Source organism: Microtus oregoni, unplaced genomic scaffold, assembly GCF_018167655.1.
Source record: "Microtus oregoni isolate MIOR12 unplaced genomic scaffold, Mior012 000067F_003, whole genome shotgun sequence".
Lineage (NCBI taxonomy): Eukaryota > Metazoa > Chordata > Mammalia > Rodentia > Cricetidae > Microtus > Microtus oregoni.
In genome coordinates, this window is record NW_024543956.1 from 371,001 (window position 1) to 391,367 (window position 20,367).

Here is a 20,367-nt window from a genome sequence, read left to right on the forward strand (position 1 = left end):
AGTTAGGATGTTTGTCCTCAGTTAAGGATTCTTGTGTGCATTTTCCACAGGGAGCCTGTTCAGAAGAGGATACGGGATTTCAAAGGTGTGTTTGAGCAGGTCTTGCTAGTCCAGGAGCTTTCTTTCCGACCCTACAACTCAAGCGTGGTGAGAACGTGGTCGCCTGTCAACAGGACAACAGGAGTCTGTTAACAGTTCTGTCGCTCAGGGGATGGATTTTTATCATCATTATTATTAATTTTTGGAAGAGTAAATTGCCATTGTCGTCTAGGGGCTACCTTTAGCTTAACTTTTCACTAGCTGCTCTGAACAGGGGGATGTTGCAGCTGTCACTGAGGCGGGGAGATGGGGGGGGGGGGGAGAGTGTCCTGCTTCCTGCATTGCACTGGAGATGATGGGCAAGCAGGTTGATCTCTGCTTTTTATCTTACTGCACGAATGGTATGTGGCATTTCGGCAGCTGTTTTTCACCTTCTGAATTAAGTCACTTTTCTGGCTTTCCAAAGTTGCCCTCCTCCAGGAACCCCTGCCCAAGAAGGGCTTGGAGAGCAGCATTTAGGCCGTACACACCCGTGAGCCTGTCAGGGAAGGGTGAAGGCAGCCAGGCCGTGGCCCGGCAAGAAGAGTGTCATGGCGTGCGAACGAACATCAGCATCACGCATGCCACACTAGCTTGTGGTCTGTCGTCCACGGTAACCAAGTCAGAGTACCACACGCCCCTCAAGCTGAGACAGCTTTTTTTTATTACTTGTGTAGGTGACCCTAAAACAGCATTACAAGAGAGACATCGTCAATTCTTTGCCGGTGTATAGAGTCAGTTCATGCAAGCAAGGATGTCCGACAGCATTCCTTCTTTGTGGTACAAATGAACTGCTTGGTTTTTGAGGTTTCCAGAAAACGGTTTGTCAGTTCAGTGGTGGTCACTCGTCAAAGCACGATGCCCCCGTTTCTGTATTGCTAGCACAGAGGAGGTAGAGGCGGGAGAAACCAGAACTGGAGGTCGTGCTCGCTTACCTCTCAGGTTTGAGACCGGCCTGGGCTGCGCAAGAGGCGGTCTAAAATTTAAGAAAAGAAAAATAGAACAAAGAACAAAATGAACACCAGATCTGTACATACTCCTTCCTGTTACCGTGTAGGTGGTATGTCAGGGATGAAAGAGCGCCTCTTCCTGTGGATACTTGATTTAAAGTGATACCATTTCCTTTGTCGACTAGGGGACATTACCCGGTCCTTCCTGGCAAAGAGGAAGCAGTTTGAAAAGGATATACATGCCTCTTTCAGAATCCTGAATGCAAACCTCCACAGTATTTTCAAAGCGCAGCAGAAGTCAAGGTAAAGTTGTGACCGACCCTCTGTAAAGGAAACCTGTACCGCTTTCGCTCTTCCTTCCAAAGTCACTCCCGCCTGCCATTGTGACACTGTGCTGAGTGGAGTCGCTAATGGGACCTAGGTAGCACTGCATTTTCTCTGTGAGCTAGTCCTGTCCATAGCTGGAGGACCGCCCCCCTCGTTTATGCCGCTCAGGTGTGTTAGCTGCAGCAGGACTGGTAAGAGAACAGTTCCTCACCGGTCAGATGACAATACAGATAATGTCCTGTGAGGAAGGCCAGGCCTCTGTGGTCCTCAAAACTGTACCTTTTAGGATGTGCCATCGGCGCTCTCTTTGGTAAATCGTCGTCCCCGTGTGGGGAAATGGTTCTGTGCACTCTTTGTGTATGTGACTCCGAGAAGATGAAGGGTATGTTGCCTTCAGTACACGGACTTGGGCTTTCAGGATATCTAGGTTACTCCATAAGGGGAAGGGAAGATGAATCTAATTTTAAGCCGGAAATGCAATCTTGGGAAACGTATGCCTCCGAGCATCCTCGGCGTGCGAGAGGGAAGACGCACAAAGTGATGACACCGGTAGCAAATTAAGACAAGTTCTTCTGGGACGAGAGTGATATTTCCGCCTCTCAGGAGACAATTTAATTCATGCCCCCTTTCTCTTTTGCGCCTGGCTCTTGTCTCAAAATGTGAAGTGTGTGCATGCGTCCTTGCCGTAGCCTCACACAGCGTGACAGTGCTCAGTAATTGTGACTGTGTTTCACAGGCAAGAGCTTCACACCATGCACTCCCAGATGTTTGAGTCGCTGCATCAGGGGTGGCTGGACGATGTGGAGAGTTCAAGGAAGCAAGAAGATCACCTCGCTGTGAGTGTCGCTCTTAGCTTGGAATAGAGCCACCTTGTCTGTTTCCGAAGTGGCGGGGCTTTGATGCTTTGATGCTGCATATCGCCACGGAAAGGGACCCGACAGGACAGGACGGGACATGAGCATCGGGAGACAGGGAGGGTGGTGCTTGTGTCCCCGAGAGACTGGCCGTCCTCTCCAGCTTGCTTCTTTTTCTGTGGAGGGGTGGTGTGGTCATGGCTGAGGAGCCAGCATAGGAGGGAGGCGGAGTAGGCACTGCTTGGAGAGCGCAGGAGAAGGTATGGGCTTGGGTGCTCAGAGGGAAAGCTATACCATCCGTGCAGTGTAGATGCCAAAGGTGCAGGACAGGGTGAGGGTGCGGTCCCAGGTAGACTTCTGACACAGTGACGAGGGAGGCAGAGTGAGAGCAGTGCCTGTGGCTGTGGCAGAGCAGGTGGAGGCTTAGCGTTCAGAGGTAGCTAAGTGTTCATGGACACAGACTAGTGCTGTCTTTGAGGAGTCTTTCATCCTGATGGAGGACAGGGCGGTACTCCCAAAGATGCTGACTTCCAAAAGTAGGGAAGCAGAGCCTGGAATCTGAGGGAGATGGAGACAGATTCCAGTCTGGCGGTGAGGAGCATGTTCTCCGGACCCCACTGATTGCCATGCAGCATCCTGCTGCTTGCTCCTCATGAAAACTCAGAAAATGAGTCACCTCCCTGCCTCAGTTTCCTAGGAGGGTGAAAGCAGAGCCGTGAAGAATCCCCGCCTTTCTAGACTTTGTGTATCGAGTGCTTGCAGTTTTTGACATGTTGCTGTGGAATGTTTGACCACAGGAGCTGCAGTATGTTTGCTATTCGTCTTCCCTGCCCTTCTTATTAGGTCGATAATACAGTTGATGGGATGATGTCACACTCCGGGGAATGACTGATTGATGAAGAACTTTTGGGGGGGGGAGGGTTGGGAGAAGGGATTCCTTGGAAGCTAGTCCGTGCCCTCGGTGTCTTCAAAATACTTTGTGAATAAACAAAGGAACGTTTTGTGCTTAATTTTGGCGAGTGAGGAGGGAATCCACAGATGAGGTGGGGCTTATGTTAATTTCAAACTGAATAACGATTTTATAGTATTTTTGCACCAGCTAGACGGACTATCTCCCTCTGTGACAGGTCAGGTCTTGTTATGTTGCTTTTGGCACTGAAGGGCATGTCTTCAAACGCGTTCTTGAAATGTCAGCACACAAAACATCACAGGAAGCGATTTCTGTGACTGGCAGCAGGGTTGGATGTTCAGTTGTACTGACATTTTGTCATTATTCTCCTACGTTTCAGCTTATAACTTGGAAGCAGATGAAGATTTTACAGAAAGCTATAGGGGATCACGAAACTACGATTGGAAACGCTAAAGATTTACGTGACACATTTTTGAAGGTCTGGTAGATTGCACTTGTCAACAGAACACACCCCTATGCCATGCCACGTGTCTATAAAAGGAGAAGACAGATTGGCCCTTTCTCAGCTTGTGGGAGAAGTAATTAGTTTTGCAGAGCATGATCACACTCTCTTGGGAAAATTTTCCCCACACCTAGGAGCGATGCTAAGGTTTGTTTGACCTGGGAAGCCGATGACAGTGTCGGGGGCAGCTTTCTAGCACAGGAGCTGGTGACGAGAGCTCTGCTTAGAGAGGATCACAGTGCATCGCAGTGGTGAGTTATGGACCTCCGGTGACATTGCGATGGAGATTGGCACGTCTGGGGATCCTTCTGGTTTTCTCTGACTGTTTGGATTGGACAGATCAGTGAAATACACAATGGGCAAGGGTAGCTTTTATTTTCTTTCATACATTTATAGTCTTCCGACATTAGCATTGTTCTCCAGTGTTGGTGGTCATGCGTTTCAGCATCTCCCCAAGAGATGTGGGAAATGAAAAAACTGGTAGAGAGTTAATCCTCTTTGAACTGCGAGCTGGCAGTTCTACCCTTGCTGAAGCTCCAGGTCCTAAGTGACCTCTGTATATCCAGGGATTGAAGCAGCCCTTCAATGGGAATTCTTTTTGATGCTCTCATTAAAATGCTCTGTGAAAGATCTCTCCTCAGACCCGACTCAGATGCCCTATCTAAAGTGCTCCATGTGTCATAGTAAATTGAATGTTTTCAGGATGCTGGCGAGAAGCTAGGTCTGTCTTCTCTGAGCAAGTGTGAGTACCCCTGTTGGTACCCTAGTGAATATTCCTAGCACCCCCGTGTACTCCAGGAATGTGCCTATAAGCCCAGAGTGGAGAGGGTAGAGACAAAAGGATCCCTGGGGCTTGTGGGACCACCAGAACAGTCAAACTGTAAAGCCTCGTGTTTCGTGAGAGACCCTGCCTCAAAACTTGATGTGGTGAGGGGTTCTGGAAGGCGCAGGTGTTCCCGAGTGCACACGTATGCTTGCAGACAGGTACACGTGAAGGAAATCACTTTGAATTTGTTATGACCTCTGGTCGCCATACTCAGACACATGTGCATGCACACTCTCCTGCACCCCCATGCACGCAGAAATATAAGTTAGTATTCAAGACCTTGAGAGCCACCTACATACATCTAGGCCTTTAGGAAGAGCTTAAGAAAGGGAACATGCAGCTCTAATGCAGCTGAGTACTGCCTGGGAGCCTGTTGGAAGAGCCACCCAGAAAGGCTCCCTTCTAACTGTGGGTGCTCAGTGTGAGCAGCAGCAGTAGCTCAGAGGGAGCCTTGTGACTGGGTTTCTCTGGCTTCCCAGGTGGTCCCTTCTGCCCTGTGCTCGCTCTTCTCGCTCTCCCTCTGCTTCTCCACCCAGGCTTCCCTCCTTTCCTAGTCCTCAGTTCTGCCTCTGAGAGACTGTTGTCCTGAAACACGGCCTTTCCCTCTCCCAGATTTCCCGGTGGCCTTCTTGCTTTGTTCTCTCTGTTTCCTGTGTCCTCCGCACAACACCCTCTAACATACACACACACACACACACACACACACACACACACACCACCCACACCTTCTTGAAAGCTTCACTGGCTGCTTGCTTCTGTCTCCCCGTCTTCCCTCCCAGAGTACCAGCTTCTCCTGAAGTGACTCCCATTCCCTACCCATGCTTTGCTTCTGTTTTGTGCCCAGAAAGCACCATGTGCGCTGTCTTCCCTAATGTTTCTACTGCTTGCAGTCGCCATCTGTGTCCTCTTCAGCCGCCAGCCCAGCAAGCTCCCCTTCCATACCTGTGTTCAGCTAGTGTGCAGGTCATCTGTTCCTAAGCTGCTCTGGACCCTGGGAATAGGGCAGGGACTGGACCGGCGTTTTGCCCTTTTCTGGACAGAGGGCGACACACTTCTTTCTCCTCTGTGTCCACCCCTGCAGTGTCCTTTGAGAGAACAGAGGGATTTGAGTCCTGGCTTGAGCTTTCCTTAGACCGAAGGGTCGTGGGATTGCACACTGTGTGTTCTTCGGTGAAAATCACATTCTATGGGCATGGCAAATGGCTCCTTCCTCTGGGCAGCCTTGGGGGTGTCCAGTGTGGGAATCCTTGGGGAGTCTCCAATGTGGGCCCATGCCTGGCCTCCCAGGTCTGCCCCACGTGAGGCCTTTAACATATCTCCACCCATTTTCCAGATAAGTCCCTTTGCTCTTCTTGTCCCACAATGATACCACCTTAAAATGGGGGACTGGAAGGTTTCCTGAAGTGGAGTAACTCTTTAGATGTGCTGAAGTAGCCACTGTTCTTACTCTGAATTCCTAACAAGCATCCTTTGGCTATGCAAAGTCGGTTCTTTTAAAATTACATGAGGTGAGGTGTCAAGCCAGACTCGAGTGGAGATTTGTTCGTTTGTTTGTTTCAGAAAGCCAAGGACTTGCATGAACATGGCAAAACTCTCATTGGTGGCGAAGAAAGTGAAGTGAAGAAACAAATCTCCAAGGCGCAGGACAGAGTTATCATGGAAAGTGTAAGTCGTGGGTCTGTGATGCTGTGTGCCTCGGAATGGCTTCCTAAGGGCAGAGATGGAACAATGATCCCCTAACTCTCCGTTTTCCCACAGCAAGAGCAGGATGTGTCGGTAGTTGAAACGTACCTTCAGTCCCTGGTCCTTACAGCTGTGAAGAAACCTTCTGAAGCTCACCTGGAGGAGGCACAGGGAGCAATAGCCGTGCCCAGAGGGTGTTAGTAGTAGTCAGTGCAGCTCCTTTCTCTTTACTTTGTCGGTTAGAAATAAGACTGAGACTCTGTTGACCATGAAGTGAACCCCAACAGTTCTGTGAGTAGCAACATTTAAGTGTGGACCCTCCTGACCCTGACATTCTCCCCAGCAGGGCCAGTTACATTCAGGAAGCCAATGTCATTTGATTCTACGACAGGCTGCTTTGGTTCTCTGTCACCTGCCCAAAGTGAATGTTACCTTGCTTATTTCAGGAAGAAATAAATAACGGTGGGATCCGCCTTTCCGTGCTTGCTTTCATCCATTCATGAGGTCACAGAGCCAACTGCATTGCAAATGGAAAACCAGCCCCACCTGCTCACTCAGACGTTCAGTAGAGCACAACTCTGTAGTTTCGTGCTCAGATGCGCTAGACTGTTAACACGGTTCCCGAGGCAGAGCCAGATCTTCACGTGTTGGCTTAGAGCTTGCAGTGGGGCTCTGGCTTTTCCCAAAGACATCCAGACTCATTTCTGGCATTATTCAACACTGGCTGGAAGATCCCTGCCCTTCCCTTTGGTCAAAAATATTTTATCTGTGAGTGTGTGCATAGGCACTTACAGTTTCAGTATTTTCGGTGGGTGTTTCCACGAGCATTTTCTAGTGTTCTCTTTAGAGTTTAATTTTACTCACGTAGTTCTGCGTGTGCGTGCGTGTGTGTTTGTCTGACTCTTGTGTCATTCTCTTACTCTTGTCCTGTGCTGTATCTTTTGAAGGAATCCCGAGAATCTGTGTTCAGTACATTTGACATTTATCTTCCTTGTTGAGTCTTTGCGAGCATATTCCCAGTGTGTGTCGGTACCAGGAAGGTCAGACTTTAGGCTCAGTTCCCCTAGGGCTTGAGTTACAGGGGGTTGTGAGCTACCCAAAGTCGGCGGTGGCTAGCTGAATCCCAGTCTTCTGGAACCACAGCTGGAGCTCTCAACCATGGAGCCATCTCTCCAGCCCTGTTCAGCACACTTGAAATTGCTTGACCTTTTACCCGGAGTTTGTGAGCTAAGCCTATTCTTTGTGTAGATTACAGAAATGAATCTATGATGGAGAACAAAAGCCTTCTGGGAGGGGAGAGAGGAAGGAGGATCACATTCTCCTGTCCTTCCCGTCCTGTGGCTCTGCCTACCACTCTTTGTCCCAAATTTTCATGGTGAATTCTAGTCTTCCTTTGAAGGCCAACCTGATGGATTTTTTTCTTTTTTACAAAAATGTTACGTGTGTGTGTGTGCACGCACACGCACACGTACACAGATAGGACAGAGGATAGACCTTGGGAGTGAGTCCTGAAGTTGTCGGACCTGGAGATTGGACCCAACTCATCAGGCCTGGTGGAATGTGCCTGTTCAGCCATCTTACTAGCCCATTGACTTTACTACCACATACATCCCTCCATCCCTCCATCCCTCTTCCCTCCCTCCATCCCTCCTCTCCCTCCCTAGTATTCCCTTCCTCCTCTTGTGTTTCACCCTCACCCCTGCCGTGTGTGTGACTGTGTAGGGCAAAGGCTGACACTGCGTATCATCTGTAACCCCTCTTTTCCCAGACAGGATGTGATATTTATTACTGAACATGATTTAGTAGGGTAGAGGGTAGCACCACAGTAGAAGCCCCGAGGAGTGCGGGGCCCGCCAATGCCCGTGGGACCAGGATTGGTGATGCAGCTGACCCCTCGGCCATCAGGAACGAGTCACTTCTCAGCGACTGTGTCCTTCAGATCAATCTACATTCAGTTTAGTGAAGCCTCACCTCTTTGAGAGAGACAGACAAAGAAGAACTCAGTGAGGACGACCAGGGCAAGAAAGTGGGAGGAAGGGGCTTAATAACACCACTTGCCTCTGGCAGCACGGAGAGCTTGAACTTGGCTTTACTTAGGGCCTCCATCCGATGTTCCTTATTCTGAGGCATGATTCAGGTGGATGTGATGGCCTGGACAGTGAGACCCCTGGCCGTGGTGACCTGAGGCTTCCCTAGGGCACAGCGAATACCTGTCTGGGGCCTAGATTGGAGGCGACATTGAGGTCAGAGCTCGAAGAGCCTTCAGAAGATTGTCTCCAAGGTCCCTTCGGGGAGCCCATACAGGCAACAGGGTGAGGTCACTCCGAACGAGTGTGCTGTTGGCAAGCATTGCACACCAGGCCCCAGTGAGAAGCTGCTGGCAACCGTTGCACAGCGGGCCCCGCTGAGAAAGGGGACCTCCCGTGCAGCTTAGTTGGCTGCAGATTTACCTTATCTTTTAAGACACAGTCTCTCAGTGAACATGAAACTCACTGATTTTGTCAGGCGGAGTGGCCAGAGAGCTTTGCGGATGGATCCAGCACTCTGTCCTCCATGCCAGACATGCTGGCTCTAGGGTTTAGGAGTATTGCTGTGCCTGGATTTTCCGTGGGCGCTGGTGATCTGAACTCAGGTTCTCATGCTTGCATGGGAAAACCTAACCCACTGAGCCATGATCCTTGCCCATCTTTAATTTTATGGTCAGTAACATTAGTGTTAGAAATGAATGACATCTGCGGTGCCATTTTATCCCACGTACACATGTGCATGGATGGTGTGCAGCCTCGCCATACTGCTACCTTCTCCCTTCTCTCAGATGCTACAACTCACAAACCTCTTCACAGCCTGGCCTATCCTACTTTCTGCTCCCTGGGTTTCATTGTGTTTGTTTGTTTGGTTGGTTGGTTTTCATTATGAGATAAAAGGGAACATGTGACACTTGGCGTGGCTCTCTTGCTGCTCTGTGATGTCCCGTTGCATCCATTTGCCTGTGGATTACAGGCTTTCCTTTGCTTGTCCCTCATGCGAATGTGCCATGTCATGTATGTGTTAAATACTGTATTCTGTATGTAACACAGCATTTTCTTCATGCCGTATTCGTTGATGGCCACCCAGGATACTTCCTTGAGCTTTTCAATGTCTCCTCTAACTACAAGGCAGCGTGTCTCTGTTGGTTTATGTTGTCAGCGTGGCTGGACTGACAGACGTCTAGAGTAGAATTAGGGAAGCTCACTTCTGGTGTGTCTGTTCTAGAACCATTGTCAGAGAGGACGGATTTCCCAGGAGAGTAACAGGGGAAGGTCTCTCCCTGGGTGTGGATTTTCCATGCAGTAGTCTGGGAGCCCAGGCAGAATTAAAGAAGAGAAAGCCTGCCAGGGCAGCCTAACTCCATCCTTCCTGAGCAAGAGCATGTAGTACCATCACCATCACTCATGGCCACAAGACTCCAGAGCCTCCAGCCATCTAATGGAGATGCACAGCAGCTACAGTCCAGGGAGCTTCCAGGCCTGGATTGCAGCTACATCATTTGTTCTCCTTGAGCCGAGGCTTCCAGCTTGTCAGTTTAGCTGTTACTGAATTATCCCACTGTCTGGCATGCAGAAAGCCATTTGTGGACAATCCAGCACCCAATTGGGTAAGGCATTCAAAGAATTCCAGCCACCCCGTGAATGTGTGTGTGTGTCTGTGTGTGTGTCTGTGTGTATGTCTGTGTCTGTGTGTGTGTACATTTCTCTATTGGTTCTATTCACCTAGACAGCCCTGACTTATACCGGATTCTCTCTTATGCGTGTGTTAGGATGAGGGGTTTAAGTTTAATTGGCCATGTTCATTAGGTGAAGCAAAGGGGGCTTCTGATTGCTGGACTTTGGTAGTCAACCTCAGGAAGAGGAAGTGACCACATGAGTGAATGGACCTTGGTGGCTAGCTTTAGGAATGTCATCTAACAGTCTTCAGCAAGGCAGAGGGAATGGGAGAGAAGGGCAAAGCCTGCCAGAGCCATGCACACCAATTTCAAGCTAGCCAGAGTCCCTTCAGCCATCCACGTTGGTGCCAGGACTAGAGAGAGCAAACTCGACATGGCACCTTTTGAGAGTCCTAAAACCCGTGGATTGCAACCTGAGGGCTGCAGACCCTCGGGGGTGGGGTGTCAAATGATCCTCTCACAGGGGTCGCCCGAGGCCATCGGAAAATGTAGATATTTCCATTTCTGTTCATAACAGTAGCAAAATTAGAGTTATGCAGTAGCAATGAAAACGACGTTTTGGTTGGGGTCACCACAACACGAGGGACTGTATTAAAGGGTTGCAGCATTAGGAAGGTTGAGAACCACTGCTTTACACTCTCAAAGCCCACCTCCAGTGACACACCTCTGCCCACAAGGCCACCCTTCCTGAGCCTCCCCAAAAGCAACACCAACTCGGGAACAAGAATTGAAATATCTGAGACTATGGAGGTGCATCCCCTTCTGACTACCATAGCCCTAATGCGGCTGAAGGCATTGCAGCCATGAATCAAGCCTCACGATAAGGGCCCTTATGGGGGGACACGCCCTGGAAAGCCTCCTCGAATCTAATACATGGGCCCTGTTGGTCCCTGCTTCATGCATGCATCTATGTGCTGGACAGCCTCCCTCGTGAGCACACATTCTCCTGGTCTGCCTCATGCAGGCACGCCTCTGAGGCATCTCTCGGGCATGGCTCACGCATGAGCTTGCTGTGCTCACCTTTATGCCTGCTAAGCCCGCCACTCACGTGGGCATGTGCTAGGCCCCACCTGCTGGAACACCCTCTCCCAGCCAATCATAGAGATGCAATCTTGGGGAGGAGAGGGACTGGTTCCATATGTCCTCTTTCTGAGGAGAAAGGCACTGGGGTGATAATGGCTAGGTGGGTGATCGGATATTGGGGGATGCTGTGCTGAGGTTTTGCGGGTAATGAGAGAAATGAAAAACCGGTCAGACTGATCTAATTGCTTTCCACCACGCTGTTTAGGCTAGGCTAAAACATTTCATATGTGACAAGGGCCATCTAGTAGGAGACAGTAGCACATGGGAGAGCATTGCCTTAGGATAGCCTAGAACTGGCCAATTAAAAATATGTCCAAAGTATGCTTCATCTACATACCCCAAGGACAGATAGGAACCGGCCAACCAAGGACATACGTATGTCCATACTTCATTTGTGTAATGATACGCTTATTGAATATCGCACCCTTTTGTCTCGATCCGTAGACTGGGTTAGGGTCCAGGAGGGACCCCTGAGAGATTCTACCTGAGGTCTGACTGTTCGCTTTCAGAAGCTTCTGGACAGAATTGGGGAGGGAGAGGATAGGGAGCCACCTGTGGAATTTATACCTTTGACTTGGAGTGTCTTTGGGCATATCCCACCTTGGAGGAAGGATGGTCTTCCCCCGGAATTCCAGGAAGCCTTGGGAGTCTGGTCGTCTTAATTTGTCTTGTGATTGTTCTCGTTCGCTTCCTTTGTGGGATATTTCCCTATCTTCCCAGACCTGGAACTAACATAACCAACAACATGGGAACGACTTGCTCTGCTCCTTTGGATTTAACCCTTGCACACTGGCAGGACATGCAGGACACCGCGAACAACAATAGCTAGCATGACTGTGAAGTAGCGTAAGTGGGTAACATTTTGCTCTGTTGAATGGCCTACTTTCAATGTTGGCTGGCCGGCAGAGGGGTAGAGGAAATAGATTGTCGTCCCCAAACTGGTCACCCAGACCAGGTTCTTTACATTGTGACTTAGCAGGGATTGATAGATCCGGTGGAGAGTCCCTGTCCTTGGGTTAAACAGAGTCAGGCTTACCTGTTGATGCCAGACTTTGGTCTCCTTCCTGCCTTTAGTTTCCTTCCTCTCTAAAATCCAATGGTGGCTGGTGGCTGTTTGGAGAGGCTAAGGAGATGAGGCCTTGCTGAGGGAAGGAAGTATGTCGCTGGGGTGTGTGTAAGGGGGGGTGGCCTTCAGGTTTCAAAAGCCTCCTTTTTCACTTGACTTCCTGGGTTGCAGTTTGAGATGGGAGCCCTCAGCTCCAGCTTCCAGCGGGAGGTGCCCTGTGTGCCACCTGCATTCCCTGCCATTATGGACCCTACCACTCTGGAAGCATAAACACCTAATAAACTCTTTCCTCTCTGTTGTTGCCTTGGTTATGGATTGTATCACAGCAATAGAAGCCCTAACTAAGACAGCCTGATAGAAGACCTGAAGGGCTGGTGTGGGAGTCCCCTCTGTGTGCTGTGATTACCATTAATGAATAAAGAAACTGCTTTGGACCTATGGCAGGGCAGAACTTAGCTAGGTGGGGAAAACTGAACTGAATGCTGGGAGAAAGAAGGGTGGAGTCAAAAAGATGCCATGGAGCCACCACCAGAGACAGAAGCTGGGAACTTTACCTGATAAGCCACAGCCACATGGCAATACACAGATTAATACAAATGGGTTAAATCGAGATGTAAGAGTCAGCCAATAAGAAGCTAGAGCTAATGGGCCAAGCAGTGATTTAATTAATACAGTTTCTGTGTGATTGTTTTGGGTCTAGGCAGGAAGAACTAGCGGCCCCCTTCCTACTACAAAGGTTCGGTCCCACGCATGGGTGCTATGTCAGCAAACCTAACTGTATCCTCTGGAAGGTGGCCTTTATCTGCATGAGACCCTCATGTCTATAAAAATAGAAATAAGCATCTGAGGTTACTCTGTTGGATCAGGGTGGTGAAGGTGACTGACCATTAAGGGACTCCACGGTGAGGCTCCAGCCATGGCAATCAGAATCTACCTTCCTCTACAGCCCTTGGGGAGCAGAGTGTGCATCGTGAGACGTGCCTGATGGCCATCCGTCAGGCATGCATGCAAGCCTGGATAGGCCACCGTACTCATCAGACCATGCTGTACCTGCCTCGCGTGTGAGCACGCCCTTCCAGCCAAAAAGGGGTGCATGTCCATCGGAAAGGCTGGGACTAACTATCTGTGGCTGGTTTCTGAAGGGAAGGAAGCTCTCGAAGGTGTGGTTGGGTTAGGATCACCTAGTGAATAACTGGGTGAAAGGGCATCTTCTGGCGAGGTTTTAGGCAAGTAATGCTTGAACCACAGCCCCTGGGGTTGGATGGTGGGGATCCCGGGGAGGCTTGCTCAAGAGGGCCTGTGATGTGATGTGCCTGTGTCTGGCCTTAGCCTCGAACTGGACTAGACACCTCTGGAGCATCAGAGGCGAGGTTCGAGAAATAGAGGGCCTGGGAGGCCTTAGCCGGACAGGGTGTTAGAGGAGGGACGTGCGGTATCCAACAGCTGGCCCCTGTGTACTATTCGGGGACAGGATGAACACCTGAGACCTCTGAGATACAGCCACGGGCCATCAGCAACCAGAGCGCCATTTGGAGAGAAAAGCACAGTGGACCTCTCAGGTATGCTCAACTGCTGTGCCCCAGGGTAAACGCCTGTCTCTGACTGATAGATCAGCCCAGCCCTGGAGTCTCGCCTGACCTCTCCCTGTAAGTGCTTATGTTTCATGTCCCGAGAGCAGCCCATGGGACCCACTGGCCCCCATGGCACATATACGCCCCTTCCCGTGGCATCCAATCAGAGACAGACACATACACAGGAAGATGGGCTTAACTGGCTGTGACCAAGGCCCAATGAAATGAGGCCGTGGCCCATGCCTCAAGGGGAGGGCGTGACTGGTCAAGCTAGGCGTGCTGAACCCCTTGGCGCATGCGCATCATGTTGGCCCGCCCCTGCGCGTGCGACAAGGGGTATCAGGCCAGCCAATCAGAGAGTGTTATATTGCGAGGTGGGGCCAGACTAAACGTGGCCAACCTCTGAGTGGAGGGAAGCTGTCTAGCGGAGCCGAGGCACGTAGGTGAGTGGCGGGGTTTTTTGTTTCTTTGTTTTGGGGGTTTCGGGATACCGTGCCAGTGCTCCTGGGGTGGTTTAGAGGGATCAGGAAGACGAAAGCTCTTGACGCAGGACAGAGGGACCACAGAGCGAGAGGGGTCAGGGTGGCCTGTGAGGTGACTTCGGGAGCCTCACTTCCACTTCAAGCTGCAAGAGGCGCCAGAGGCAAGAATGAAAAGAGGTGATGAAGGCAGCTGAGCCCTAGAACACTGGGTGGGGCAGAGTCAGGGGCCTGAGAGAGGCGGTAGGGACTCTCCACATCTGCTGTTTTGTGTTCCTTTCCTTCCTGGGGTCTGTGGGTCCTGACAGGACAACTGGGTCCTCCTGCGATGCTTCCACTGGCAAGAGTTCGACAGGCTCACCGGTCTGAAAGGGAACTCTGGGCACTTTAATCAAGCACATAGGCAACTGTAGGGCCCGAGTCGGGAATGGGCGACTGATGGACAGCGTCACACCTGTGCGAGGGCCTGCAGGCAGCCTCAGGAGTGCCAGAGGTGGGGCCTCTGTCTGACAGGGGCGGGAAAGGAGCCTCTCAGAGGGGCATTCTCAAGTGTGGTCACCGAGGTGAGTGGACAGGGTAAATAGCAGACTCGATCGCGAGCCCAGGTCAGCAGGGATGCACAGCCCTTTGGGGGAGGAGAGCGGGATCTTGAGGAGGAAGGGCGCAGGTTTATCTGTGAGGTGAAGTTTGAAAGACCCACTTTTGCCTGGTAGTGAAATAGGACGCTGAAGGCAGTAGAGGAAGGGGTTCTGAGGGTGGCAGGTTTGAAGAGAGCTGGGTGTGGCAGTGAGGTACAGAAGGGGAAGTAGTGACTGTCCATGTTTTCCTCCTTGTGTCCAGCTGGAGTCCTCAAGGGACATCTGGGGCCCACTGACATGCACCCAAGGGCCTTGCCTCGACAGAAATGCCTGTCTGCAGGGGGTGGGGCAGGACTGGGCCCCTTCTGCATCCAACGTCTGGGCAACTTCTGCATCCAGATCTCACAAGTGCCATTTCAGGCCACTTGAAAGACCCCCGTGGTAGGCAGTCTTTCAGACTGGGGAGACCCTCCCAAGGAACAGCGAGACCACTCTCCGGATGCAAACAGAAGAGGCTTTTATTCAGTACACAGGTACCTGGGGCGTCTTAGTCTCTCGGGAGACTAGCGCGCCTTTAGGCTGGAGAAGTAGGCTTTTTATAGGTTTGGGGAGCAGAAAGCATGGCTACAGAAGCGAGATGCATAGTTACAATGTTCTGATTGGACAATTCAAATAAGGCCAGGTTCAACCCAAGGACAATTGCGGGGATTCTCAAGTAATCAGATAAAAATTGGCTAACTATCTAGGGTGTAGACGGTTTCCCTTGCTCAGTTTCCCCTTTTCTAGCAGGTTCCTTACTCAGTTTCCCCCTTTTCAAGTTGGTTCCTCATAACAGGGGCTAGGTAGCCAACCGCAGATATCAGATATCCTGCCTGGCCCTCCACCCTTGTCTTGTGGTTGAGCTTTCCTGTCCTAGTTTAACTTACGAATTTTAAGTTCAAGCCTTGCAAAAATCGCGTTACTGCTGCTTAGCTTTTGGGTGGGGTTCTTTCACACTTAATCCTGGGCGTGTATGCCTTTGCAGCCCATCAGAGAGATGTGCATTGGGAGGTGGGGCCTAGATAGGCACGGCCACTGGCTGAGGAGAAGGAGGCTCCCAGGGTGGGAGAATACTTGCATGGATGATTTGCCATTGAGTAACTCTGTTATGAGTCTCCCCAGTTGTGATAGGGATCCGAGAGGAACCTTACTTAGCTCATGCACCAGGACAGTGGGATCTCAAAGAGGCAGGACCGAGGGAAACCTGTGGGGTGATCTCAGGAGCTTTGCTTCTAAATGGGACTGAGCAAGGCCCCAGAATGCAAGGTTGGGGAGGGGTCAAGAGGGCTACAGGGATTGGGCAGGCTGAGTGGGACAGCTTATGAGCTGGGAGACGTGGCCCAGGTGACTGAGTAGGCCGTCAATGCGTTGGCATTCCCAACCAGACACGGGCATTTGGTGCCTTGTTTGGCAGGCGGGAGGCAGTGTGTAGTGATGAGGCAAGCTGGCCTGCTTTTCCTCCCGCCCGGCTCCCGCATGGCTAGCTTTACACCCGAAATAACAACACACAAATCGTATTCATTTAAACACAGCCTGTCCCATTAGTTCCAGCCTCTTATTGGCTCATTCTCACTTCTTGATTAACCCATTTCTAATAATCTGTGTAGCACTACGAGGTGGTGGCTTACCGGGAAGATTCTAACCTACGTCCATCTCGGGCCGGAGCTTCATGGCATCTGCCTGACTCTGCTTTCTTTCTCCCAGCATTCTGTTCTGTCTACTCCACCCACCTAAGGGCTGGCCTATCAAAAGGCCAAGGCAGTTTCTTTATTAACCAATGAAAGTAACACATAGACAGATGACCCTCCTACACCGGCAGTGCCCAGGATTTTCCTACCCAAGGGTCGGGAACACAGCAGAGGACCAATCTTGAGAGGTAGTGGGTCTGAGAGCTCCACGTTCAGATAGAGATATGGTGCAGAACTGAACTGTGGTGACATCCTCTTGCCTTCTCCTTGCTGCAGTACAAGTGCCAGGGCATCTGGCCACATCCTGTGGAGTCCAAGTCCCTGTTCCCATTGCCATCCTGTAATTCCTCCTGGTATCTGTAGTGGCCGGAGTCCTGTCTAGCCCAAGAAGATTCTAGCCATGTCAAGCGGGGAGAAGAAAGCCCGTGAGAGTGCTGGCACGTGTCCAAGGCTGGATCCGAATCCCACGTGGGATGACACCAAGAACCCAGATGCAGTCACCCCAGGTAAAAAACAAAACCAGAAACAATAACAACAACAACAACAAGCCAGATAGGCCTTGTAGGGCTCTGTCCACCTGGGTAACGTCCTAAAGTCTTTTGGTGGGTGGGAAAGCCCCTGAGAGTTCTGAAACGCATCCGAGGCAGGTCTGATTCTCATGTCAGATGACACCCGGAACCCCGATTCAATCACTCCAGGTTTGAAGAAACAAGATGGGCTGCCATATGGCTGTGTCCACCACAGGGGACATCCTAAAATCTCTTGGTGGGTGGGAAAGTTCCTGACAGTGCTGGCACACATCCAAGGCTCATGCATATCACATTGCATGACACCAAGACCCCAGATTTCATCACCCAAGGTTAAAAAAAAAATCAAACAACAACACCAAAAACAGAAGGGCCCTGTAGGGCTGTGTCCACCCCGGGGGACATCCTAAAATCTCTTGGTGGGTGGAGCACTGAGTGGATTATGTGCATGAACTTTTATTGGAATAGCAGGAGGTTTCAGATGCTAATAACTCTTGTTCAAGCTTCTTGGGGCCTTTAGGTTCCCCCACCTGAAATTTCTGCCACACAGGAAACCTGCCACATGCCTAGTCAACATGCCTCTCCGGGAGCACATGGGTCACAGTGACTCTCTGGAAGGCCTGTACAGGTGCCTGGACCAACTGGTCTGAGAGTCAAGCCTAAAGTGGTGTGTGTGTTGTGTGTATCTCTGTGTCTCTGTGTGTCTGTGTCTCTGTGTGTGATGTATATGTGATATGTATGTGTGTGTCTGTGTATCTGTATGTCTGTGTCTCTGTGTGTGATGTATATGTGACATGTATGTGTGTGTGTTCATGATTTCACGGATGACTATTGAAAAAGTGTAAGGAACAGATGCTGGCTATGGAATCTAGAAACACTATAATGACACTGCTTTCCGTGGGGGATGATGAGAACAGCACACTTTGTTTCAAAATAGTTTTCCTCTTTCGTTTTAAAACACCAGGAAGAGAAGTCATTGATGTCAGTGGTGAGGACGGTACTTCCTCTGGAACAGAAGGGCAAGAGGCCAGGTGATACGTTTTCATATTTTCACGAAATAAATTTAGAAAAGTCTGGCTGGAGAGAGGGCTCAGTGGAAGAGTGCTTAAGGTGCAAACACAGCAGCCTGAGTTCAGGCCCTCAGCACCCACAGATAAAGCCATGCGTGGCCACACCCAGCCTTTAAGCCCAGAAGTGAGGGCTGAGGAGGCATGGCAGAACCTGGGGGATATTCCGGGTCCTTGCTGATTGCCAGACTAACAGAATAAACGGAGATAGTAAGTAAGTAAGTAAATGCAGCAACTAAGGCGCATGCACCACGTGGATGTACTTGGGTGCATTGAGCTGAAGGATCTCAAAGCAGCATCCTACAGTAGATCAGATGTTCAATGTGGTAAGGAATGAAAATCTCATGCCTCCAACAAAGTACGGATCCTGTCATAGAGCCTGTCTGACAGGAATAAGGTGGCCTGTTCTTGAAATGTGAATTGTATGTAGGCTGTGTGGCACCCTCCACTTCTTCCACTCACTACAAGAATGACCTTTTATGTACATCGAAGTAAAAAGGTAATTTCTTTGCAGGAAGAAAATACAGAATTTATTTGAAGAATTTGAAGGTACATTCTAGGAGATATCAGGAATTTGAGAAAATTGTTTCAACCAAAGAAGTGCAAGGCGAGGGAGGTATCGCTTGGCAGACAAGAGAGTGTGTTTACTGCCTTGTTCTCAAACAGTGTCAAATAGTATTTATTAGATTACCAACTCTCTACTTCACGTTAATTGCCAATATTGAGAACATGGCACCTGTGGTGTGGATGCTGTTATTTACTAACAGTGGGATCTTTGAAAATTAGATGTAATTATCTGTCTTCAAGGTTTTGATTCGCACAAGTGATATGTCTGTTTCTAATATCACATTTGAAGCCAGCCGGTGGTGGCACATGCCTTTAATTCCAGCACTTGGGAGGCAGAGGGAGGCAGATCTCGGTGAATTCGAGGCCAGCCTGGTCTACAAGAGCTAGTTCCATGACAGGCACCAAAGCTACACAGAGAAATCCTGTCTCGAAAAACAATCCAAACAAAATACCACATATTACTTTACTTGTTTGTATTTCAGTCCAGCTCTCTGTCTCCTCTCTCTCTCTCTTTCTCTCTCTCTCTCACTCTCTCTCCCTGTGTGTTTGTGCGTATGTGCGTGTGTGTTGCGTGTGTGTGAGTAGGGGTGGTGGCCAGCCTCCCTTAAATACCTGACCACTGTTTAGTGTGTAAAGAATGGTACATGCAGTGGGGAGCTGAAGTCAGCACTGGGACCATTGTATGCGCAGACTGAGTCCTGCTTTAAATGTCTCTGTCAGAAGTCAGTCACACAAACAGTTAAAAAAAACATTGCAATCCGAGAACGTTCTAGGAGCTCTGTAGAGGTTTCTGACAGAGAATCGATTCTGGAAACTTCAGGAATCAGGATAGGGAGGTAGCTGAGTGGGAGAGCACTCGCCTTCTATGCTTAAGGCTCTGGGTTCCATCCCCAGTACCACAGACTTATCGATCAGTGTGGTTCCCCCGTTAGAATATTCAGGGTGTCTACCCTGTCAAATTTGCCTAAAAGCTCCAATGGCTACAATAGTTACAGTATTTTCATCTGACTGTGCAATAATCTCGGAGCCTTTGGAGATCTTTGTAAACGGACTACTGTTGTGTTTTGCACAAAGCGGCCCAACAGTCCCTCAGAATGTGTCCTTGAACTGGAGCATAAATATGTACATTGATTGAATTTTACCTTTTAATGATGCCCCATGAGGAAATTGCACAGCGATTTGAAACCCTTTCTTGCCAGTTTTGCTAAGTTCCCTTCACTGTGTTTTGTCTGTAATATATAGACACTGAAGTCCAGCTCTCCAATCTCACCTCAGGGTCATAACCACTGAAATTCTTGACTGAAAGAAAGGAGGCAGATATTCTTGCCATTGACAGATTGTTTCCCTCTATTAATAGCAAGTGGTTTTCTAAGTAGAAAACTAAAGCTGGCGGAACTTTACAGTAATGGTTTCAAGAATGTGTTTCGATACAGAACCCAATAAGAACTTTCTTCAGGGCAACAGCGAAAGATTCACAGCGATCATCATGGAGTCTTCTGAAACCTTGGAGCTGAAATTTGAGGATATTCTAAAAATCCAGGGCGAGCAAAGGTACGGTTGTTGCTTCTTGGTGCTGTTATCCCGGACGCTTTGACATTTGGTTAGTAAGCACGATAGCTAGAGGTTGAGGAATAGCCGTGACCCCCACGGGCCAGAAGCTCAGTAGGAGAACGTGTTCGGCTTGGCATTTCTGTATAGGGTAGACTTCTTTAGTCATGTTATAGCCTCACATCATCACCGAAGTCAGCTGCGTTTCCTAGCCATGAATTACGATGACCGTTTTTTATTTTTGTTGTTGTTTTTTTTTTGTTTGTTTGGTTGGTTGGTTTTTTCGAGACAGAGTTTCTCTGTGGTTTTTTTTTGGAGCCT

At 49.7% G+C, this 20,367-nt stretch overlaps 1 pseudogene; it reads right to left on the reverse strand.

Moving 5' to 3' along the window:
- Nucleotides 1-8,398: 8,398 nt before the first annotated feature.
- On the reverse strand, nt 8,399-8,574 carry LOC121440343 (annotated as a pseudogene).
- Nucleotides 8,575-20,367: the final 11,793 nt, after the last annotated feature.